Source organism: Uranotaenia lowii, chromosome 2 (genome assembly GCF_029784155.1).
Source record: "Uranotaenia lowii strain MFRU-FL chromosome 2, ASM2978415v1, whole genome shotgun sequence".
Classification (NCBI taxonomy): Eukaryota; Metazoa; Arthropoda; class Insecta; order Diptera; family Culicidae; genus Uranotaenia; species Uranotaenia lowii.
Window position 1 is genome coordinate 73320275 of NC_073692.1, and position 26102 is coordinate 73346376.

Below are 26102 nucleotides of genomic sequence, written 5' to 3' on the forward strand. Positions count from 1 at the left end.
TCATTTTTGTCATTTTTGTCATTTTTGTCATTTTTGTCATTGTTTTGTCATTTTTGTCATTTTTGTCATTTTTGTCATTTTTGTCATTTTTGTCATTTTTGTCATTTCTGTCATTTTTGTCATTTTTGTCATTTTTGTCATTATTGTCATTTTTTGTCATTTTTGTCATTTTTGTCATTTTTGTCATTTTTGTCATTTTTGTCATTTTTGTCATTTTTGTCATTTTTGTCATTTTTGTCATTTTTGTCATTTTTGTCATTTTTGTCATTTTTGTCATTTTTGTCATTTTTGTCATTTTTGTCATTTTTGTCATTTTTGTCATTTTTGTCATTTTTGTCATTTTTGTCATTTTTGTCATTTTTGTCATTTTTGTCATTTTTGTCATTTTTGTCATTTTTGTCATTTTTGTCATTTTTGTCATATTTTGTCATTTTTGTCATTTTTGTCATTTTTGTCATTTTTGTCATTTTTGTCATTTTTGTCATTTTTGTCATTTTTGTCATTTTTGTCATTTTTGTCATTTTTGTCATTTTTTGTCATTTTTGTCATTTTTGTCAATTTTTGTCATTTTTGTCATTTTTGTCATTTTTGTCATTTTTGTCATTTTTTGTCATTTTTGTCATTTTTGTCATTTTTGTCATTTTTGTCATTTTTTGTCATTTTTGTCATTTTTGTCATTTTTGTCATTTTTGTCATTTTTGTCATTTTTGTCATTTTTGTCATTTTTGTCATTTTTGTCATTTTTGTCATTTTTGTCATTTTTGTCATTTTTGTCATTTTTGTCATTTTCCTTTTGTCATTTTTGTCATTTTTGTCATTTTTGTCATTATTGTCATTTTTGTATTTTTGTCATTTTTGTCATTTTTGTCATTTTTGTCATTTTTGTCATTTTTGTCATTTTTGTCATTTTTGTCATTTTTGTCATTTTTGTCATTTTTGTCATTTTTGTCATTTTTGTCATTTTTGTCATTTTTGTCATTTTTGTCATTTTTGTCATTTTTGTCATTTTTGTCATTTTTGTCATTTTGTCATTTTTGTCATTTTTGTCATTTTTGTCATTTTTGTCATTTTTGTCATTTTTGTCATTTTTGTCATTTTTTTTCATTTTTGTCATTTTTGTCATTTTTGTCATTTTTGTCATTTTTGTCATTTTTGTCATTTTTGTCATTTTTTGTCATTTTTGTCATTTTTGTCATTTTTGTCATTTTTTGTCATTTTTGTCATTTTTGTCATTTTTGTCATTTTTGTCATTTTTGTCATTTTTGTCATTTTTGTCATTTTTGTCATTTTTGTCATTTTTGTCATTTTTGTCATTTTTGTCATTTTGTCATTTTTGTCATTTTTGTCATTTTTGTCATTTTTGTCATTTTTGTCATTTTTGTCATTTTTGTCATTTTGTCATTTTTGTCATTTTTGTCATTTTTGTCATTTTTGTCATTTTTGTCATTTTTTGTCATTTTTGTCATTTTTGTCATTTTTGTCATTTTTGTCATTTTTGTCATTTTTGTCATTTTTGTCATTTTTGTCATTTTTGTCATTTTTGTCATTTTTGTCATTTTTGTCATTTTTGTCATTTTTGTCATTTTTGTCATTTTTGTCATTTTTGTCATTTTTGTCATTTTTGTCATTTTTGTCATTTTTGTCATTTTTGTCATTTTTGTCATTTTTGTCATTTTTGTCATTTTTGTCATTTTTGTCATTTTTGTCATTTTTGTCATTTTTGTCATTTTTGTCATTTTTTGCTCATTTTTGTCATTTTTGTCATTTTTGTCATTTTTGTCATTTTTGTCATTTTTGTCATTTTTGTCATTTTTGTCATTTTTGTCAATTTTTGTCATTTTTGTCATTTTTGTCATTTTTGTCATTTTTGTCATTTTTGTCATTTTTGTCATTTTTGTCATTTTTGTCATTTTTGTCATTTTTGTCATTATCGTCATTTTTGTCATTTTTGTCATTTTCGTCATTTTTGTCATTTTTGTCATTTTTGTCATTATTGTCATTTTTGTCATTTTTGTCATTTTTGTCATTTTTGTCATTTTTGTCATTTTTGTCATTTTTGTCATTTTTGTCATTTTTGTCATTTTTGTCATTTTTGTCATTTTTGTCATTTTGTCATTTTTGTCATTTTTGTCATTTTTTGTCATTTTTGTCATTTTTGTCATTTTTGTCATTTTTGTCATTTTTGTCATTTTTGTCATTTTTGTCATTTTTGTCATTTTTGTCATTTTTGTCATTTTTGTCATTTTTGTCATTTTTGTCATTTTTGTCATTTTTGTCATTTTTGTCATTTTGTCATTTTTGTCATTTTTGTCATTTTTGTCATTTTTGTCATTTTTTGTCATTTTTGTCATTTTTGTCATTTTTGTCATTTTTGTCATTTTTGTCATTTTTGTCATTTTTGTCATTTTTGTCATTTTGTCATTTTTGTCATTTTTATCATTTTTGTCATTTTTGTCATTTTTGTCATTTTTGTCATTTTTGTCATTTTTGTCATTTTGTCATTTTTGTCATTTTTGTCATTTTTTGTCATTTTTGTCATTTTTGTCATTTTTGTCATTTTTGTCATTTTTGTCATTTTTGTCATTTTTGTCATTTTTGTCATTTTTGTCATTTTTGTCATTTTTGTCATTTTTGTCATTTTTGTCATTTTTGTCATTTTTTGTCATTTTTGTCATTTTTGTCATTTTTGTCATTTTTGTCATTTTTGTCATTTTTGTCATTTTTGTCATTTTTGTCATTTTTGTCATTTTTGTCATTTTTGTCATTTTTGTCATTTTTGTCATTTTTTGTCATTTTTGTCATTTTTGTCATTTTTGTAATTTTTATCATTTTTATCATTTTTGACATTTTTGTCATTTTTGTCATTTTTGTCATTTTTGTCATTTTTGTCATTTTTGTCATTTTTGTCATTTTTGTCATTTTTGGTCATTTTTTGTCATTTTTGTCATTTTTGTCATTTTTGTCATTTTTGTCATTTTTGTCATTTTTGTCATTTTTGTCATTTTTGTCATTTTTGTCATTTTTGTCATTTTTGTCATTTTTGTCATTTTTGTCATTTTTGTCATTTTTGTCATTTTTGTCATTTTTGTCATTTTTGTCATTTTTGTCATTTTTGTCATTTTTGTCATTTTTGTCATTTTTGTCATTTTTGTCATTTTTGTCATTTTTGTCATTTTTGTCGTTTTTGTCATTTTTGTCATTTTTGTCATTTTTGTCATTTTTGTCATTTTTGTCATTTTTGTCATTTTTGTCATTTTTGTCATTTTTGTCATTTTTGTCATTTTTGTCATTTTTGTCATTTTTGTCATTTTTGTCATTTTTGTCATTTTTGTCATTATTGTCATTTTTGTCATTTTTGTCATTTTTGTCATTTTTGTCATTTTTGTCATTTTTGTCATTTTTGTCATTTTTGTCATTTTTGTCATTTTTTGTCATTTTTGTCATTTTTGTCATTTTTGTCATTTTTGTCATTTTTGTCATTTTTGTCTTTTTGTCATTTTTGTCATTTTTGTCATTTTTGTCATTTTTGTCATTTTTGTCATTTTTGTCATTTTTGTCATTTTTGTCATTTTTGTCATTTTTGTCATTTTTGTCATTTTTGTCATTTTTGTCATTTTTGTCATTTTTGTCATTTTTGTCATTTTTGTCATTTTGTAATTTTTATCATTTTTATCATTTTTATCATTTTTGTCATTTTTGTCATTTTTGTCATTTTTGTCATTTTTGTCATTTTTTTCATTTTTGACATTTTTGTCATTTTTGTCATTTTTGTCATTTTTGTCATTTTTGTCATTTTTGTCATTTTTGTCATTTTTGTCATTTTTGTCATTTTTGTCATTTTTGTCATTTTTGTCATTTTTGTCATTTTTGTCATTTTTGTCATTTTTGTCATTTTTGTCATTTTTGTCATTTTTGTCATTTTTGTCATTTTTGTCATTTTTGTCATTTTTGTCATTTTTGTCATTTTTGTCATTTTTGTCATTTTTGTCATTTTTGTCATTTTTGTCATTTTTGTCATTTTTGTCATTTTTGTCATTTTTGTCATTTTTGTCATTTTTTGTCATTTTTGTCATTTTTGTCATTTTTGTCATTTTTGTCATTTTTGTCATTTTTGTCATTTTTGTCATTTTTGTCATTTTTGTCATTTTTGTCATTTTGTCATTTTTGTCATTTATTTTGTCATTTTTGTCATTTTTGTCATTTTTGTCATTTTTGTCATTTTTGTCATTTTTGTCATTTTTGTCATTTTTGTAATTTTTATCATTTTTGTCATTTTTGTCATTTTTGTCATTTTTGTCATTTTTGTCATTTTTGTCATTTTTGTCATTTTTTGTCATTTTTGTCATTTTTGTCATTTTTGTCATTTTTGTCTTTTTTGTCATTTTTGTCATTTTTGTCTTTTTTGTCATTTTGTCATTTTTGTCATTTTTGTCATTTTTGTCATTTTTGTCATTTTTGTCATTTTTGTCATTTTGTCATTTTTGTCATTTTTGTCATTTTTGTCATTTTTTTAATTTTTGTCATTTTTGTCATTTTTGTCATTTTTGTCATTTTTGTCATTTTTGTATTTTTGTCATTTTTGTCATTTTGTCATTTTTGTCATTTTTGTCATTTTTGTCATTTTTGTCATTTTTGTCATTTTTTGTCATTTTTTGTCATTTTTGTCATTTTTGTCATTTTTGTCATTTTTGTCATTTTTTGTCATTTTTGTCATTTTTGTCATTTTTGTCATTTTTGTCATTTTTGTCATTTTTGTCATTTTTGTCATTTTTGTTCATTTTTGTCATTTTTGTCATTTTTGTCATTTTTGTCATTTTTGTCATTTTGTCATTTTTTGTCATTTTTGTCATTTTTGTCATTTTTGTCATTTTTGTCATTTTTCGTCATTTTGTCATTTTTGTCATTTTTGTCATTTTCTGTCATTTTTGTCATTTTTGTCATTTTTGTCATTTTTGTCATTTTTGTCATTTTTGTCATTTTTGTCGATTTTTGTCATTTTTGTCATTTTTGTCATTTTTGTCATTTTTGTCATTTTTGTCATTTTTGTCATTTTTGTCATTTTTGTCATTTTGTCATTTTTGTCATTTTTGTCATTTTTGTCATTTTTGTCATTTTTGTCATTTTTGTTCATTTTTGTCATTTTTGTCATTTTTGTCATTTTTGTCATTTTTGTCATTTTTGTCATTTTTGTCATTTTTGTCATTTTTGTCATTTTTGTCATTTTTGTCATTTTTGTCATTTTTGTCATTTTTGTCATTATTGTCATTATTGTCATTTTTGTCATTTTTGTCATTTTGTCATTTTTGTCATTTTTGTCATTTTTGTCATTTTTGTCATTTTTGTCATTTTTGTCATTTTTGTCATTTTTGTCATTATTGTCATTATTGTCATTTTTGTCATTTTTGTCATTTTTGTCATTTTTGTCATTTTTGTCATTTTTGTCATTTTTGTCATTTTTGTCATTTTGGTCATTTTTGTCATTTTTGTCATTTTTGTCATTTTTGTCATTTTTGTCAATTTTGTCATTTTTGTCATTTTTGTCATTTTTGTCATTTTTGTCATTTTTGTCATTTTTGTCATTTTTGTCATTTTTGTCATTTTTGTCATTTTTGTCATTTTTGTCATTTTTGTCATTTTTGTCATTTTTGTCATTATTGTCATTTTTGTCATTTTTGTCATTTTTGTCATTTTTGTCATTTTTGTCATTTTTGTCATTTTTCTCATTTTTGTCATTTTTGTCATTTTTGTCATTTTTGTCATTTTTGTCATTTTTGTCATTTTTGTCATTTTTGTCATTTTTGTCATTTTTGTCATTTTTGTCATTTTTGTCATTTTTGTCATTTTTGTCATTTTGTCATTTTTGTCATTTTTGTCATTTTTGTCATTTTTGTCATTTTTGTCATTTTGTCATTTTTGTCATTTTTGTCATTTTTGTCATTTTTGTCATTTTTGTCATTTTTGTCATTTTTGTCATTTTTGTCATTTTTGTCATTTTTGTCATTTTTGTCATTTTTGTCATTTTTGTCATTTTTGTCATTTTGTCATTTTGTCATCTTTGTCATTTTTGTCATTTTGTCATTTTTGTCATTTTTGTCATTTTTGTCATTTTTGTCATTTTTGTCATTTTTGTCATTTTTGTCATTTATTGTCATTTTTGTCATTATTGTCATTTTTGTCATTTTTGTCATTTTTGTCATTTTTGTCATTTTTGTCATTTTTGTCATTTTTGTCATTTTTGTCATTTTTGTCATTTTTGTCATTTTTGTCATTTTTGTCATTTTTGTCATTTTTGTCATTTTGTCATTTTTGTCATTTTTGTCATTTTTGTCATTTTTGTCATTTTTGTCATTTTTGTCATTTTTGTCATTTTTGTCATTTTTGTCATTTTTGTCATTTTTGTCATTTTTGTCATTTTTTGTCATTTTTTGTCATTTTTGTCATTTTTGTCATTTTTGTCATTTTGGTCATTTGGTCATTTTTGTCATTTTTGTCATTTTTGGTCATTTTTGTCATTTTTGTCATTTTTGTCATTTTTGTCATTTTTGTCATTTTTGTCATTTTTGTCATTTTTGTCATTTTTGTCATTTTTGTCATTTTTGTCATTTTTGTCATTTTTGTCATTTTTGTCCATTTTTGTCATTTTTGTCATTTTTGTCATTTTTGTCATTTTTGTCATTTTTGTCATTTTTGTTATTTTTGTCATTTTTTGTCATTTTTGTCATTTTTGTTCATTTTTGTCATTTTGTCATTTTTGTCATTTTTGTCATTTTGTCATTTTTGTCATTTTTGTCATTTTTGTCATTTTTGTCATTTTTGTCATTTTTGTCATTTTTGTCATTTTTGTCATTTTTGTCATTTTTGTCATTTTTGTCATTTTTGTCATTTTTGTCATTTTTGTCATTTTTGTCATTTTTGTCATTTTTGTCATTTTTGTCATTTTGTCATTTTTGTCATTTTTGTCATTTTTGTCATTTTTGTCATTTTTGTCATTTTTGTCATTTTTGTCATTTTTGTCATTTTTGTCATTTTTGTCATTTTTGTCATTTTTGTCATTTTTGTCATTTTTGTCATTTTTGTCATTTTTGTCATTTTGTCATTTTTGTCATTTTTGTCATTTTTGTCATTTTTGTCATTTTTGTCATTTTTGTCATTTTTGTCATTTTTGTCATTTTTTGTCATTTTTGTCATTTTTGTCATTTTTGTCATTTTTGTCATTTTTGTCATTTTTTGTCATTTTTGTCATTTATGTCATTTTTGTCCATTTTTGTCATTTCTTGTCATTTTTGTCATTTTCTGTCATTTTTGTCATTATTGTCATTTTTGTCATTTTTGTCATTTTTGTCATTTTGTCATTTTTGTCATTTTTGTCATTTTTGTCATTTTTGTCATTTTTGTCATTTTTGTCATTTTTGTCATTTTTGTCATTTTTGTCATTTTTGTCATTTTTGTCATTTTTGTCATTTTTGTCATTTTTGTCATTTTTGTCATTTTTGTCATTTTTGTCATTTTTGTCATTTTTGTCATTTTTGTCATTTTTGTCATTTTGTCATTTTTGTCATTTTTGTCCATTTTTGTCATTTTTGTCATTTTTTTTGTCATTTTGTCATTTTTGTCATTTTTGTCATTTTTGTCATTTTTGTCATTTTTGTCATTTTTGTCATTTTTGTCATTTTTGCCATTTTTGTCATTTTTGTCATTTTTGTCATTTTTGTCATTTTTGTCATTTTTGTCAATTTTGTCATTTTTGTCATTTTGTCATTTTTGTTCATTTTTGTCATTTTTGTCATTTTTGTCATTTTTGTCATTTTTGTCATTTTTGTCATTTTTGTCATTTTTGTCATTTTTGTCATTTTTGTCATTTTGTCATTTTTGTCATTTTTGTCAATTTTTGTCATTTTTGTCATTTTTGTCATTTTTGTCATTTTTGTCATTTTTGTCATTTTTGTCATTTTCGTCATTTTTGTCATTTTTGTCATTTTTGTCATTTTTGTCATTATTGTCATTTTTGTCCATTTTTGTCATTTTTGTCATTTTTGTCATTTTTGTCATTTTTGTCATTTTTGTCATTTTTGTCATTTTTGTCATTTTTGTCATTTTTGTCATTTTCATTTTTGTCATTTTTGTCATTTTTGTCATTTTTTGTCATTTTTGTCAATTTTTGTCATTTTTGTCATTTTTGTCATTTTTGTCATTTTTGTCATTTTTGTCATTTTTGTCATTTTTGTCATTTTTGTCATTTTTGTCATTTTTGTCATTTTTTTCATTTTTGTCATTTTTGTCATTTTTGTCATTTTTGTCATTTTTGTCATTTTTGTCATTTTTTGTCATTTTTGTCATTTTTGTCATTTTTGTCATTTTTGTCATTTTTGTCATTTTTGTCATTTTTGTCATTTTTGTCATTTTTGTCATTTTTGTCATTTTTGTCATTTTTGTCATTTTTTGTCATTTTTGTCATTTTTGTCATTTTTGTCATTTTTGTCATTTTTGTCATTTTTGTCATTTTTGTCATTTTTGTCATTTTTGTCATTTTTGTCATTTTTGTCATTTTTGTCATTTTTGTCATTTTTGTCATTTTTGTCATTTTTGTCATTTTTGTCATTTTTGTCATTTTTGTCATTTTTGTCATTTTTGTCATTTTTGTCATTTTTGTCATTTTTGTCATTTTTGTCATTTTTGTCATTTTTGTCATTTTTGTCATTTTTCATTTTTGTCATTTTTGTCATTTTTGTCATTTTTGTCATTTTTGTCATTTTTGTCATTTTTGTCATTTTTGTCATTTTTGTCATTTTTGTCATTTTTGTCATTTTTGTCATTTTTGTCATTTTTGTCATTTTTGTCATTTTTGTCATTTTTGTCATTTTTGTCATTTTTGTCATTTTGTCATTTTTGTCATTTTTGTCATTTTTGTCATTTTTGTCATTTTTGTCATTTTTGTCATTTTTGTCATTTTTGTCATTTTTGTCATTTTTTGTCATTTTTGTCATTTTTTGTCATTTTTGTCATTTTTGTCATTTTTGTCATTTTTGTCATTTTTGTCATTTTTGTCATTTTTGTCATTTTTGTCATTTTTGTCATTTTTGTCATTTTTGTCATTTTTGTCATTATCGTCATTTTTGTCATTTTTGTCATTTTCGTCATTTTTGTCATTTTTGTCATTTTTGTCATTATTGTCATTTTTGTCATTTTTGTCATTTTTGTCATTTTTGTCATTTTTTTGTCATTTTTGTCATTTTTGTCATTTTTGTCATTTTTGTCATTTTTGTCATTTTTGTCATTTTTGTCATTTTTGTCATTTTTGTCATTTTTGTCATTTTTGTCATTTTTGTCATTTTTGTCATTTTTGTCATTTTTGTCATTTTTGTCATTTTTGTCATTTTTGTCATTTTTGTCATTTTTGTCATTTTTGTCATTTTTGTCATTTTTGTCATTTTTGTCATTTTTGTCATTTTTGTCATTTTTGTCATTTTTGTCATTTTTGTCATTTTTGTCATTTTTGTCATTTTGTCATTTTTGTCATTTTTGTCATTTTTGTCATTTTTGTCATTTTTGTCATTTTTGTCATTTTTGTCATTTTGTCATTTTTGTCATTTTTGTCATTTTTGTCATTTTTTATCATTTTGTCATTTTGTCATTTTTGTCATTTTTGTCATTTTTGTCATTTTTGTCATTTTTGTCATTTTTGTCATTTTTGTCATTTTTGTCATTTTTGTCATTTTTGTCATTTTTTGTCATTTTTGTCATTTTTGTCATTTTTGTCATTTTTGTCATTTTTGTCATTTTTGTCATTTTTGTCATTTTTGTCATTTTTGTCATTTTTGTCATTTTTGTCATTTTTGTCATTTTTGTCATTTTTGTCATTTTTGTCATTTTTGTCATTTTTGTCATTTTTGTCATTTTTGTCATTTTTTGTCATTTTTGTCATTTTTGTCATTTTTGTCATTTTGTCATTTTTGTCATTTTTTGTCATTTTTGTCATTTTTGTCATTTTTGTCATTTTTGTAATTTTATCATTTTTATCATTTTTGACATTTTTGTCATTTTTGTCATTTTTGTCATTTTTGTCATTTTTGTCATTTTTGTCATTTTTGTCATTTTTGTCATTTTTGTCATTTTTGTCATTTTTGTCATTTTTTGTCATTTTTGTCATTTTTGTCATTTTTGTCATTTTTGTCATTTTTGTCATTTTTGTCATTTTTTGTCATTTTTGTCATTTTTGTCATTTTTGTCATTTTTGTCATTTTTGTCATTTTGTCATTTTTGTCATTTTTGTCATTTTTGTCATTTTTGTCATTTTTGTCATTTTTGTCATTTTTGTCATTTTTGTCATTTTTGTCATTTTTGTCATTTTTGTCATTTTTTGTCATTTTTGTCGTTTTTGTCATTTTTGTCATTTTTGTCATTTTTGTCATTTTTTGTCATTTTTGTCATTTTTGTCATTTTTGTCATTTTTGTCATTTTTGTCATTTTTGTCATTTTGTCATTTTTGTCATTTTTGTCATTTTGTCATTTTTGTCATTTTTGTCATTATTGTCATTTTTGTCATTTTTGTCATTTTTGTCATTTTTGTCATTTTTGTCATTTTTGTCATTTTTGTCATTTTTGTCATTTTTGTCATTTTTGTCATTTTTGTCATTTTTGTCATTTTTGTCATTTTTGTCATTTTTGTCATTTTGTCTTTTTGTCATTTTTGTCATTTTTGTCATTTTTGTCATTTTTGTCATTTTTGTCATTTTTGTCATTTTGTCATTTTTGTCATTTTTGTCATTTTTGTCATTTTTGTCATTTTTGTCATTTTTGTCATTTTTGTCATTTTTGTCATTTTTGTCATTTTTGTCATTTTTGTCAATTTTGTAATTTTTTATCATTTTTATCATTTTTATCATTTTTGTCATTTTTGTCATTTTTGTCATTTTTGTCATTTTTGTCATTTTTTTCATTTTTGACATTTTTGTCATTTTTGTCATTTTTGTCATTTTTGTCATTTTTGTCATTTTTGTCATTTTTGTCATTTTTGTCATTTTTGTCATTTTTGTCATTTTTGTCATTTTTGTCATTTTTGTCATTTTTGTCATTTTTGTCATTTTTGTCATTTTTGTCATTTTTGTCATTTTTGTCATTTTTGTCATTTTTGTCATTTTTGTCATTTTTGTCATTTTTGTCATTTTTGTCATTTTTGTCATTTTTGTCATTTTTGTCATTTTTGTCATTTTTGTCATTTTTGTCATTTTTGTCATTTTTGTCATTTTTGTCATTTTTGTCATTTTTGTCATTTTTGTCATTTTTGTCATTTTTGTCATTTTTGTCATTTTTGTCATTTTTGTCATTTTTGTCATTTTTGTCATTTTTGTCATTTTTGTCATTTTTGTCATTTTTGTCATTTTTGTCATTTTTGTCATTTTTGTCATTTTTGTCATTTTTGTCATTTTTGTCATTTTTGTCATTTTTGTAATTTTTATCATTTTTGTCATTTTTGTCATTTTTGTCATTTTTGTCATTTTTGTCATTTTTGTCATTTTTGTCATTTTTGTCATTTTTGTCATTTTTGTCATTTTTGTCATTTTTGTCTTTTTTGTCATTTTTGTCATTTTTGTCTTTTTTGTCATTTTTGTCATTTTTGTCATTTTTGTCATTTTTGTCATTTTTGTCATTTTTGTCATTTTTGTCATTTTTGTCATTTTTGTCATTTTTGTCATTTTTGTCATTTTTTTAATTTTTGTCATTTTTGTCATTTTTGTCATTTTTGTCATTTTTGTCATTTTTGTCATTTTTGTCATTTTTGTCATTTTTGTCATTTTTGTCATTTTTGTCATTTTTGTCATTTTTGTCATTTTTGTCATTTTTGTCATTTTTGTCATTTTTGTCATTTTTGTCATTTTTGTCATTTTTGTCATTTTTGTCATTTTTGTCATTTTTGTCATTTTTGTCATTTTTGTCATTTTTGTCATTTTTGTCATTTTTGTCATTTTTGTCATTTTTGTCATTTTTGTCATTTTTGTCATTTTTGTCATTTTTGTCATTTTTGTCATTTTTGTCATTTTTGTCATTTTCGTCATTTTTGTCATTTTTTTTCATTTTTGTCATTTTTGTTATTTTTGTCATTTCGGTAATTTTTGTCATTTTTGTCATTTTTGTAATTTTTGTCATTTTTGTAATTTTTGTCATTTTTGTCATTTTTGTTATTTTTGTCATTTCGGTAATTTTGGTAATTTTTGTCATTTTTGTCATTTTTGTAATTTTTGTCATTTTTGTAATTTTTGTCATTTTTGTCATTTTTGTCATTTTTGTCATTTTTTGTCATTTTTTGTCATTTTTTGTCATTTTTGTCATTTTTGTCATTTTTGTCATTTTTGTCATTTTTGTCATTTTTGTCATTTTTGTCATTTTTGTCATTTTTGTCATTTTTGTCATTTTTGTCATTTTTGTCATTTTTGTCATTTTTGTCATTTTTGTCATTTTTGTCATTTTTGTCATTTTTGTCATTTTTGTCATTTTTGTCATTTTTGTCATTTTTGTCATTTTTGTCATTTTTGTCATTTTTGTCATTTTTGTCATTTTTGTCATTTTTGTCATTTTTGTCATTTTTGTCATTTTTGTCATTTTTGTCATTTTTGTCATTTTTGTCATTTTTGTCATTTTTGTCATTTTTGTCATTTTTGTCATTTTTGTCATTTTTGTCATTTTTGTCATTTTTGTCATTTTTGTCATTTTTGTCATTTTTGTCATTTTTGTCATTTTTGTCATTTTTGTCATTTTTGTCATTTTTGTCATTTTTGTCATTTTTGTCATTTTTGTCATTTTTGTCATTTTTGTCATTTTTGTCATTTTTGTCATTTTTGTCATTTTTGTCATTTTTGTCATTTTTGTCATTTTTGTCATTTTTGTCATTTTTGTCATTTTTGTCATTTTTGTCATTTTTGTCATTTTTGTCATTTTTGTCATTTTTGTCATTTTTGTCATTTTTGTCATTTTTGTCATTTTTGTCATTTTTGTCATTTTTGTCATTTTTGTCATTTTTGTCATTTTTGTCATTTTTGTCATTTTTGTCATTTTTGTCATTTTTGTCATTTTTGTCATTTTTGTCATTTTTGTCATTTTTGTCATTTTTGTCATTTTTGTCATTTTTGTCATTTTTGTCATTTTTGTCATTTTTGTCATTTTTGTCATTTTTGTCATTTTTGTCATTTTTGTCATTTTTGTCATTTTTGTCATTTTTGTCATTTTTGTCATTTTTGTCATTTTTGTCATTTTTGTCATTTTTGTCATTTTTGTCATTTTTGTCATTTTTGTCATTTTTGTCATTTTTGTCATTTTTGTCATTTTTGTCATTTTTGTCATTTTTGTCATTTTCGTCATTTTTGTCATTTTTTTCATTTTTGTCATTTTTGTTATTTTTGTCATTTTTGTCATTTTTGTAATTTTTGTCATTTTTGTAATTTTTGTCATTTTTGTAATTTTTGTCATTTTTGTCATTTTTGTTATTTTTGTCATTTCGGTAATTTTTGTTATTTTTGTAATTTTTGTAATTTTTGTAATTTTTGTAATTTTTGTAATTTTTGTCATTTTTGTCATTTTTGTCATTTTTGTCATTTTTGTCATTTTTGTCATTTTTGTCATTTTTGTCATTTTTGTCATTTTTGTCATTTTTGTCATTTTTGTCATTTTTGTCATTTTTGTCATTTTTGTCATTTTTGTCATTTTTGTCATTTTTGTCATTTTTGTAATTTTTGTCATTTTTGTCATTTTTGTCATTTTTGTCATTTTTGTCATTTTTGTCATTTTTGTCATTTTTGTCATTTTTGTCATTTTTGTCATTTTTGTCATTTTTGTCATTTTTGTCATTTTTGTCATTTTTGTCATTTTTGTCATTTTTGTCATTTTTGTCATTTTTGTCATTTTTGTCATTTTTGTCATTTTTGTCATTTTTGTCATTTTTGTCATTTTTGTCATTTTTGTCATTTTTGTCATTTTTGTCATTTTTGTCATTTTTGTCATTTTTGTCATTTTTGTCATTTTTGTCATTTTTGTCATTTTTGTCATTTTTGTCATTTTTGTCATTTTTGTCATTTTTGTCATTTTTGTCATTTTTGTCACTTTTGTCATTTTTGTCATTTTTGTCATTTTTGTCATTTTTGTCATTTTTGTCAGTTTTGTCAGTTTTGTCAGTTTTGTCAGTTTTGTCATTTTTCTCATTTTTATTTTCATTTTGTTCATTCTTTGGTTTGTCTTTATGACATTTTCAACTGACTAATTGAGATTTGACGATAGTTTATAATTTTTTAATCAAAACAAAGTTTTTTTTAGTTTTACCTAGAAAAATCAATTCAACGATACAACCTATGCATGATGAGAAATTATTTTTAGAAATTTACCCAAAAATGAAGGAAATGAAAACTTTTAATTCAATTTTCATTCATTCGCATTCGGAAGTAGTCCAGACATTTGAATTACGGCGGATACTTCAAACGTCTTGCGTTTTCTTTTCGATCGATTTCCATTCCAACCAGCTGAAAACGTCTAACGATTTGATAAGGAACCATCTTTGTCGAGAATTTTTTTTTGGGAAAACTTCCGTCCCCAAATCGTATATACATAATCTAATCGTTTCGATTTTGGTCTGGCTTTGCCTGCCATCGCCAGACTAAACAGATGGTCTATTTTCGGATGTCCAATTCCAATCAATTTCCCATCGCAGCCCCGAACTGAAGAAGGAAGGGAGGATGAGATTTTCACAAATCGCACTGATTGACCGACCCCGGCTTCGCCCCAAAAAGACCGAAGTAACTCGGTCCGGATTGGATTCTCCGGTTCCGGGTTCTCGAATGCCAAAATGAATAGGCCTTGCGGGGATGTTCCTTTTCTTTCAAGGCAAACCAAATTTCACCGGAAACCACACCATAAACCAGGCAAATCATCATCGTCGTCGTTCGGGCCAAAATAAAATGCCTTCCATCCAAATATGCGGATGTGGTTTGGCTGCTGGAAATTCAGCACCCCGTAAATAAATAATGAGACCCGGTAGTACAAATTGAAATATCTGCTTTGGGTCACCCAAGGATGATTGGTCAACCAAAGGCAGGCAACAATAGGATGCTGATTTAAGTTTTTGGAATGAATTTTGGATGAAGCATTTCCTTCAGAGTGATTTTTTTTGTTGATATGGGTCAAGGAAAATCACATGTTTGATAGCGTCAGATGGAATGGAAGTATATATCTACATTCCAGAAAACTTAAAATTGACTCATTAAAAATGTATTTAACAACCCATTTTATTATGAAAATGCACTAATTCAGAGGATCTTACCATGTATTTAAGTAGTATCTAAGTGATTAAGTTTTTAAAAAACTTCAAATTTAATTGCACAGAAAGTTGATCGATTCAATATCATTCGCAGCCAGGCTTCAATCGAGAGGAAGAGTGAAGAGATATAAAATATGCAAAACTGCTTCCACTCGTCTTGAACACGTAAAATATTGGATCCACCTCACGGTCATGCGAATGACGGATTGCACATCTTCCCCGGCGAAGTTGGCTTTCGTCCATAAGTTGCAACTCGCTTCATCAAACCTCGAGCTCCTTCATGATTCGGATACCTATAGTTGAGTAAATTTTCAGCCACGCTTTTCTACACACGTCATTACACCGCGCCCGGTGTGGAAGTCCTGGCCTGATCCTGATGGAAGGTCCCGCAGGAATTGCGCTGATGCACCTCACCGGAACCGGAAGTGAAAAAATTTATCGGTTTCGAGTTCAGTTGGCTTTAACTTTCTCCCGAAAAGTGGAGATCCTCCAGGACGAGTGCGCGGTTTCAAGGAAATGTTCCAGGTATACGGGCTGCAGATGGCAAAATAAAATCCCGAGCCATCTTCTCTCGTTTTGCCTCGTTTTGTATTTCCGGCAGCCGGCATGCAGTATCATCACCGCACATGGGTTTCGCGGTGTAGTGGAAATTAAATGGGAATTTCTGGCTCCCTGCTGTTTGACTGCTAGCAGCATTGCATAGTTAGTTGAGACGATACCTACCGGATGCATCTTGGCTTCTTATGGCATTTTCATTCATCCGCCCTTGAGAACTTTTACACGCTGACTGCTGCTGATGCTGTTGCTCGTAGGATGGAAATGATATTTCACGGATGGAAAACGATGCCTCTGGGAGGCATTTTTTTCTCTCTCGATTTAGTTTACCTTGCGGCCACAGAAGAAGTAGCAGCAGCAGGTAAATATCATTCAATTTTCTGCTTCCTTCTGTTAGTTGACGAGAAAGTCAAGTGCAGTGGGATCCGGATAACCGGATCGAGCAAAGTAAGAAAAACCAATCAATCGGCGGGGCTTCAGACTTCCGGTAAATTGCAATGGAACTGGAGACCTTTGGATGTTACTGAATGGGAAATTTAAAAAATACTTTAATAAGGATAACTGTCATGAAGTTGAAATTCAACAGATTAAATTGGCATTGAAGAAACTCAAAACATGGTAAATTAGAGGCATAATAAGGTCCTCAATCGCTAGGTTTAGAGATCATTGAGACCTAAGGGTGTAAAAATTGAAAGTACGAAGTATCAAGATCATCAGGTTTTCTTGTCAGCAGGAATAAAGTAATCAAATTTTAAGGCTTTCAGGCTACAAAGTCATCAGATCATGAACTTGAGTTTCTAATGCCGTTAGATCCTTATGCCTTAACGTAGCCAGATTTCATACCGTCAGGTTTTGAGGTCGTCAGGCTTTGAGTTCGTCAGGCCCGAGGGCCATAAAACTTTGATATCAGACCTTTTTTTGTAGTTGGTAACCACAGGTGGTAAACCCCGGTTTACGAATTGTATTCCAAGGCACGGCGACTCCCCCAGTTTGCTACTCTGGGTCCATGGGTACAATGGGAAGACTCGTGTTATACACCGTGTATACCTCCTACTCTCTAAACTCCACCTGGGGCCACAGACCTAGTTCCCACCTCGAACTGTTTAACACACAATCCTTTTTTTTTTTTTTTTTAAAAGATAAGGAAAGCGGCCCACCACACTCCCCCACACCAAAAAGCTCGTATGAGCCCTCTGGTAATGGACGCTACTGTTCTCAGCACGTCTGGCAGCAAACGAAAAGAGAATAAAAATACAATACGCGAGCAAATTTTACTCATGCTGAGAACTCAAAATTTTAATTAATTGCGAGGAAATGTGACGAATACTATTTAAACTAATTTACGCTATGAATCTCAATGGAAAAAAGATTTCCTTTGAAGAGATTCATGTTTGAGACAAACAAAATTTAAACAAAATAGATTATACTAGAAGTTACAAGATATTTTACATTTTAAAGTTAAGGTTACACTAAATTTAAGCTACATAATTAAAAATATCATAAAAGCTTGCTTTGTTCGATTTATTTAACGACTAATTTTTTCCTTAAAGATTTGATGCAGTTTGTTTTTGAATATGGATCTACTATTTATTTCTTTAAGATCATTGGGTAAGATGTTATATTTGGTTGGTCCGATGAAAGAAATTCGTTTCTGCCCTAAAGTTGTAAACGACCGACAGGGTTGTAGATAATTAAAAAAACGGGTATTATGTGTTCTTATAGCTGTTGTAAAATTAATGTTCTGGATGGTATTTGATGAGTGTATGTTGTCAAAGACGTACATTATGGTTTGGAAATCGCAAAGATCAGCTATTGGTAAAATGTTATGAGAAATGGATGAATAAATAAGTTTTGTTGAGTATAGCATAGGGAGGTTGTAAATATTCTTTAAACATCTGTTTTGCAATGATTGAAGCTTTTGTAGATGTGATTGAGACGCTCGACCCCAGACTGAGATAAGATAATGTAAGACTGAGTGGATAAAAGCATGATAGAATTTCAATAAGACATGTTTAGGCACAAAATTTCGTAACCTCCAAAGAACACCACAAAGCGGGGAAATTCGTTTTTCAAGATTTCGTATGTGACAATTCCACGAGAGAGTATTATTATCCAGATGAATACCTAAGTATTTGAAGGTTTTTACTTCTTCTATAACAAACTGGTTCATATTTGGATCTCTATGTGGTGGTAAAACTTTCCTGGACGAGCGAAATATCATATATTTGGTTTTTGTGTAGTTTAAAGATAGTAAGTTGCTGTTGAAATATACAGATAGTAATTGTAAGTCATGTTCCAGGTTATCAATTATAGTATTCGGAGATTTCCCTGTATAGAATAGTGCTGTGTCATCAGCGAATAGCCTTGCTGTGCCAATAAGTGGGAGTTTACATAAATCATTTATATACAAAAGAAAGAGCAGAGGCCCTATATTGCTGCCTTGTGGAACGCCTACGCTAATGTTTCTCATATCACTCTCTGTTCCTTGCATTACTACATATTGCTTCCTATCCGAAAGATAACTCCGAATTAAATCATTTGCGATTCCCCTAATACCATATTTGTTTAGTTTTTCCAGAAGAATTCCGTGATTGAGCGTATCAAATGCTTTCTTTAGGTCCAGGAATAAAGCACCAACTATATTTTTGGAATCGATGTCCTTAATTATGGAATCCACGAGTTCAGAGATTGCGATAAGAGTGTTTGATCCTGCTCTGAATCCATATTGCATACTGTACAGAACATGGTTGCAATTAAGAAAATTTGTTATTCTATTTTTCAAAGACTTTACTAAAAACGCTGAGACTTGAAATTGGTCTATAGTTATTAACATCTTCTGGATCACCCGATTTGAATATAGGAGTCACTCTTGCAATTTTAAGGCAATCTGGGTACGTTCCAGATTCAATTATTAAATTGAAAAACTTTTTCAAAATGTGAGAAAATATAGTACTATTATTTTTTAACACACTTACGGGAAAACTGTCGGGCCCACAGCTTTTTTTGTTTTTAAGGGTAATAATGACAGAATTGACTTCGGTTTCATCAGTAGGTTGCAGAAAAATTGAGTTTTGGATTTCATTAATATTGGACAAAACATCATATTCAGTTTCAATGGGTATTTCCTTTGCAAGATCTGATCCAATCGATGAGAAATATTTGTTAAACTTATCACCAACACGTTTTTGACCTGTAATGAGTTCTTCGCCATCTGTAAGAGTGATCGGTGAAGATGTTTTAGATTTCCCTAAAAGTTGATTTATATTTTTCCAGAGTTTAGAGTGGGTAGTATCATTCAGTAATCGTTCATAATACAGCCTTTTACACGTTTTCTTTTTATTACAAAGTTTTTTGTTTATGTGTTTAAGCATTTCTTTAAGGTTATCATCATTAGGATGATTTTTTACTCGTTTCAAATAATTATCTTTTAATTTTATTAGAGCCCATAGGTCATACGACATCCAAGGACAGTATCTACGCTTCAGGTTTATTTGTTTAGAAACTGTTTTTGTACACTGCTTCAACATTCGAGTGTAAGTAGATGTTAATTCTACAATTCCGCTGTTCACATTGTCTCCAGGGACAAAAGAGCTAAGATAACTCGTAAATAGGTTATTAAGTTTTGAATGATCCGTAATATCTTTTTTTAAAACCATACTATGTCTTTCTGATCACATTTCGAATAATGTGAGAATTTGCGAGTGATCACTTTTATCAGTAAGTATCGTGAAATTTTTGAGGCGTTCGATATCTTTAGTTTTACATATCACATGGTCTAAAATATTTTGACTTTTCGGCCTAGTTGTGTAAGAATTTGTACAAACGAAGCTGAAAGATTCTAATAATGATTTGTATCTTCGCACAATATTTGTATTTACAAGGTTTACAGGAACATTCAAATCACCGACAATAAGGCAAGAGTGCGAATCAGGCGTAGATGCGAGAAGAGATTCAAGCTGAGCACATAACAAGCTGAAAGAATATGCGGGTGGTCTGTAAATTCCGTGGACGTCGACAATTTGACCACATAGAGATATTTCTACACTAATTCTGTGATACCCATCGCAGGTTGTATTCTCCTTTGTTTTGAAATTTAGGTCTTTATTAATGAACATTGCCAATCCACCATAAGGCTGGTCTCTACACGAAAAGATTGAAATAAATCCGGGTATGTTATAAATGGAACAATTCTCTTCAGTAAGCCACGTTTCACTAATTACAACTACATCAACTGCAACATCCAACTGTTCGATTGTCTCAAGGAGACTATCAAATTTTTCCAATTTGTTCATACTGCAAATATTCCATTGTAAGACCCTAATGGTTTTATTGATTCTTGATTTATTAATATTAAGGCTAGTATTGTCATTCCTTCTACTAATGTTTAAATTACTAACAGTATTATTATTATTACTATAGTTTCTTCTATTTATTGTATTAAAACTATTAAAATTATTGCTATTATTACTAGTATCATTATTATTCTTATTATCATTATTGCTAATATTATTATTTTTATTATTATTATTATTTTTATTATTATTATTATTATTATTATTATTATTATTATTACTAATATTATTACTATTATTATTTATATTATTATTTTTATATTTATTATCATTATTATTATTATTGCTATTAAAACTATTTTCATTTTTGCTATTACTATAATTAAAATAAAAGTTTTGACTCTTACAGTACATGTTAAAATCTTCTACGCTATCATGAATTTTATTTATAACGGTTTCCATTTTTATTTTTAGTTTCAAGTTTGTTCTGAGTAAAAGGAACTCAAATATCTAGTTCCTCTTGCGCTTCGGAGAAGGCGTATCTTTTTGGCTTAGTGATGTATCATTATCCGCTTGAATCAGCTGCTTGCTAAGAAAATTGTTCAGTTCCATTTTACTTCTTATCGATATGGGTTTAGAGTCTTCGTGTTTTTTTATTAGTATAGCGCCACCCCTACCAGGCCAAATATATTTCATTTTAAGCAGATCCTGAGACTCACGGAGCTCAGTTAATATTTCCATAGCTAACGGAGTTAATTAATCACGAATTGAGATATTTGTTGCTTTACCATTAAACAAAAACGAAGGGTCTATTGTTGTTGAGGAAAGTTTACCGAAACTACGCTTTTTACTAAAAATTTCTTCCTTAATTACGGAACTTTTAAGGGAAAATTTCATTGGAGGAATAGTATCTTGGGTGTTTTTAGAGGAATAGAGTCTTACGGCATATTCGATATGTTCTTTATTTAAATCGTAGCCAAAAGCACTGCAAGTTTTACAAACCGTTTCAAGAGTGTTCTTGTTCTTAGAAACTGGTAAACAAAAAATCATGCAATTTTTCGATACAGCATCTCTGTTTACTTTATCCAGATTTTTTTCAAGCTTATAAACTTCATTTTTTAGGTGTGAATGTTTTTGTTGAAGATCTGATACTTCTGTTTCTAAAGCCTCGTTACGGGATTTCAAGTCCTGGAAGTCTGTTTGAATCTCTTCAAACTTCGAGGACAAGAATATTATATGGCAGATGTAACGGATTTCATTTCTGTTTTTAGGGAGGAAATTTCTGTTGCCACGGCGTTTTGTATCACTTCTTTAATTTGACTATTTATGCTGTTTATGATAGTGTCCTGATCATTTCGTTGCCCGATAATTTTAAAATATATGTCCGCACAGTTTGGATCGCAAAAGAATTGTTGTTTTTTAATTTTACGTGCTGCACTGCCTAATATGTTTTTGCAACGAAGATGGACACTTTTAAAACAATAAGCGCACGTTAAGACTCGATCAAGACAATTTTCTACGTTTTTACATTCAATACATACTACACCCGTTTCATCATCCATTTTCACAAAACAAACTACAAACAAAAAATTCAAGGAATAAAAAAGTCAAAACTTGTTTAAAAAATAAAATAAAACTAGAGGTTAAAAGCAATCAGTAGATGAATAAAAAATATTAATACAAATTCACAGATTTAATAAATATGGAAAGGTTGTCAAGTAATAAAAAAAATTAAAATTTAAAAACTATTACTATCGAACACTTTTTCGAGCAAATCTTGTTCACAACAATTTAAAGTACAGAGATTTGAGGGTTTTTTTTTAACTGTTTATGAAAGAAAATACAATTTTGCAATAAAAATCATAAGCAACCAGATATAAATTTTGATTTCACAATCATAAAATTCACAACAATTTGATTTGCTGGGTACAGAGTAAGGTAGGTATGTTTATACTGAGACATCAGCATGTAGCGAGACTAGCCATGTGTGCTACTGGTCAGCGCAAGAGGGCAGGTTTTTTTCTATCGCTTATTAGTGCGGCTAACGTTTGCCAGATCTACACCGCTTGGCAAACGAGATTGACTAACAAGCCAAGCAAGTGCTAGAACCACAATCTTAGAAACAATACACTTGAACGAGACAGCAATAAACAAACAACTATACACACCATCAGTATGATGCTCCCATCAGCAGAAAGCGAAAGAAATAAAATCTAGTGAAAAAACACCAGAAAAACTAGTGAACCCGATCAAGTGAGCTACTTGCAGTAAGCACAAGCTATATTGAACAGCTTTTGCTAGGTGCTACTGGTGTTCGCTAAATCTACACCGCTTGACGATCGAGATTTACTAACAGGTCAAGCAAGTGATAGAATCACGAGATGAGAACAAAGGCCCTAGGTTGCAGCTGATTTATCAGGGATCGTACATCCGCGCGCAGCGCACAAGCAAACAAGTGAAGTCAATAAGGTATATTAGGCTTAACACTTGGTTGGTTGACCGCTCCGTCGTGGAACAGCAAGACAAATATGTAGATATGAAAATATGAAGGTAAAAAAAAGGGAATGAACAGTGGGATATAAACAGTGGGATACGCACTCTACTCACCGGGTGAATGGAATGTGTACTTTACTGTCGCTCTCACTTCTATTGCAAGATATAATTCACTTCACTAGCACATAATTTGATTGTTGTTAAATTTACACATTGCAAAGGCATTTATACATGCAAGATATATCAAAATGCCACTGTTTCACTTATCTTTGGAATAATGAGTAAAAGTGTATTTTAAAACACATTAAACATATAGAAAATAACATTTAAACTAGAGCGTAATCAAACAAGTAAATCGAACAATGCAAGTGCTGCCAGAATTTTGATACTGGAAGTTCTATTAGCGCTAGTGTGCTCCAAGGTAATACTCATAGACAAGACCACATTCAGCAATACCTCTCATCATTACAACTCGAAGTCTGAACTTTCCTCTAACGACTTGAGAACCTACATCTCCACGCAATGACTCTGAATTCCCACATAAACCTCTTCTCTTCGCGACTCGAGATCCGATCCCTCTTCGCATCGACTCGAGGTTGACGTACACATACCACTTCTCGTAATGACTCGAGGTAAACACTTATACCCCTCCTCTTGCTGATTAAAGGCCTGATCTCTCCTCTTGCGACTCGACCGCTTATCGCAAAATCTCGGGGTTGACCCCACAAACTTCTCCTCCTGAAGAGTCAGTGAACTTTCTCGCTCCTAATAATTGTGAGGAGATTTTAAATGAGCCTTTTATCATCTGCTGCTGAGAGAGCCAAGAGAAATTTTTTCTCTAACGAATGATCACTCTTCTACTGTCAGAGCACTGTTGGTTTGTGACTCTGAAAACACCTCATCAGCGCTACGTGTGATCAGTGAAATGAATTGCTCAGTGAAGGCAAGGGCATAGTTTTACTATTCTCATCGCTCCTAAGAGAAAAAGAAATGCAAATCGCATATAAAATTTGGCCGTTTCACCAAATCACGTGGACAGCTTTAATGTGCGGTTGAACCGTCCTCTTTCTATATGAAATTATGGAACATTGGCCCCAGCAAGTGCTGAAATAAACCACAACCGAAGCGTCCATCTCTGTTCGGTCGTTTATTTCTCAGCCAGTAACTGAGAAGCTGATGAACATTTCTCCCTTCGAGAATGAAATTGGGTGACTGCGTTTTTGAAATGCTCTGCAACAAAACGTGGGCTTCTTGATCGGTTTAAGGGTGAGAAAGCATGTTTCTCTTAGGCGTTTGACAAGCAAATGAGAAAAAGTGAGCAAAAATCAAGAGAATCGAAGAAGCCTGCTGAAGACTCGAGCCCTGACATCTCCTCTAGCGACTTGAAGCCCGACTTTCTCTTAGATTCGAGGTTTGACACCTTTACGCCCGTCGTGTGCTGATTGAAAGTAGCTTATCCTAGACTCGAGCCTATCACAGCACACCCGCGGGACTTAGCACAACTACTCGGATGATTCCCGACAAAGACGTTATCCTACATCGACTCTAATGGCTCATCCGGCGTCGAGAGCCACTCTACCCGTGGGTATTCCCCGATCGTAGAATAACCCTTTCCCAACGATTTCCACTGCGAAGATCCTACGAAGATCCATCCTACGCACGAATGAGGCATACCAACAGCATCTGCTACGCAGAATATGTAGCCTTATCTTTGTAGCTTCAAACCGTGGAGTCAAACGCACCCTACTCGGTAGCCTCCCGTCGATGGGTCAGTCTACTCCGACCGTTGTCCGGCCTTCTTGTATCCCTTTGGCTGGCAACCCTAGGATTTTTGGCCCACGGCTTTACTGTCCTTCGTGTGCAAGATCGAGAGCAGCCTGTCTTGGACTCGCGCGTGTTACGGCACATATTCGGGACTTTAAACGCTTCGACTCGGGTGATTCCCGAAAGTGGTTTACCCCCTTCTTACGAGGTCCGCTATGAGGAAGGTACTGTCTTATCCACGCAGTTTCCCCCGTAGGAAGTGGCACTACTCGGATACTCCCAGTCGGTGAGGTATCCGTTCGCGGCGCACCCATGACTTCCACTATGCAGAAGATGATACCTTATCTTTGTAGTTTTGATCAGGGGACCGGACCCACACTTCTTAGATGCTTCCCGGCGACGGAGTCATCCGAAACCGTTCGCGGACTGTCGTTGACTCCAGCTACTCTGCAGGGCAGTCATGATGCGGGTGAACCCATCGCTGACTGCATGCCAACTGTTGGAATCCATGCACATCCTCTGTACCACGTTGTCTACTGTAGCGTCGGGCCCACATACGACAAGTGTGTTGGTACGTACCACCGCAAACCTCGGACATACAAACAACACGTGTTCGGGTGTTTCCTCTTCGTCACCACAATCTGGGCAAAATGGCGAAGCCACATGTCTAAAGCGGTAGTGTGTAACCAGCCTTCTGCTGTTTACAATTTAAACTCTGCTGCTCGGGTCAACTGATTTTGATATTTACAAATATTGTTGTGTTTTTTTTTATTATTGTTCGTAAATTTCTAAATACATACTATCTTGTATTTAGCAGCTCTAGGTTGGTGTCGAAATTAGTTAGTTTAATTATTTATAAATTTTTTTTGTTTGTTCCTTTTTGTATAGGAAATATTAAATTTATTTATTTTTCTATGAATTTATTTGTTATGGCATGCACTTATTTATTTATTTGTTTAGGATAGGGTCTAGTTTTTCTATGTTTAAATTTATTAGGATACGCAATTTAATTATTCTATGGAACATCACAATTCAAATTCAAATTCAAAAGTGCTATAAAATGCCACAAAAACATCGAATTGAAAGACACCAACCATAATTAAAATTTTGTATTGATCCTGTCAACCAACGGACACGTCATCGATGGGGACTGGGACTTAAGCGGAAATGAGAGAGAGAGAGAAGATGAAGCTTAAAACCTATATATAGGTCGAAGGACCCAAAGGAGGCCTCTTCTTTAACAAAGTCTAGTCCGGGTGAGTGTTGATTGCGACATCACACGCTACAAGTGATCGCGTTTCGAACCGTTAAAATCCGTATAACAACGGTAATCCGGATGCCTACACGAAGTAATTTCCCGGGTTATCGGTTGAGTGTGCGCGAGTGTAGTGGACTAAGAAGATGTTCGTTTCCCAGTGTCGAGAAACACCAATTGTACCTCGTGACACCGGTGAACTGTGTGGGTGCAACAAAGGTCGAGGGATCAGTGAAAAAAACCTCCACTTCCGTTACATTTTGGGAGGTTCTAGTGCAATGGTGTGACCTGGGGGGCTATCTTCTTAAAATTCCGACCAATCAAGTTAGAACGCTCATTCAATTGTCCGTGAGACACCCTGCAGTGTAAAGTGCACATTGAACCACTCCCCGGACATTAAGAAACGCTGACCTCCGTCAACATAGGTCAATTCGTCGCATGGAAC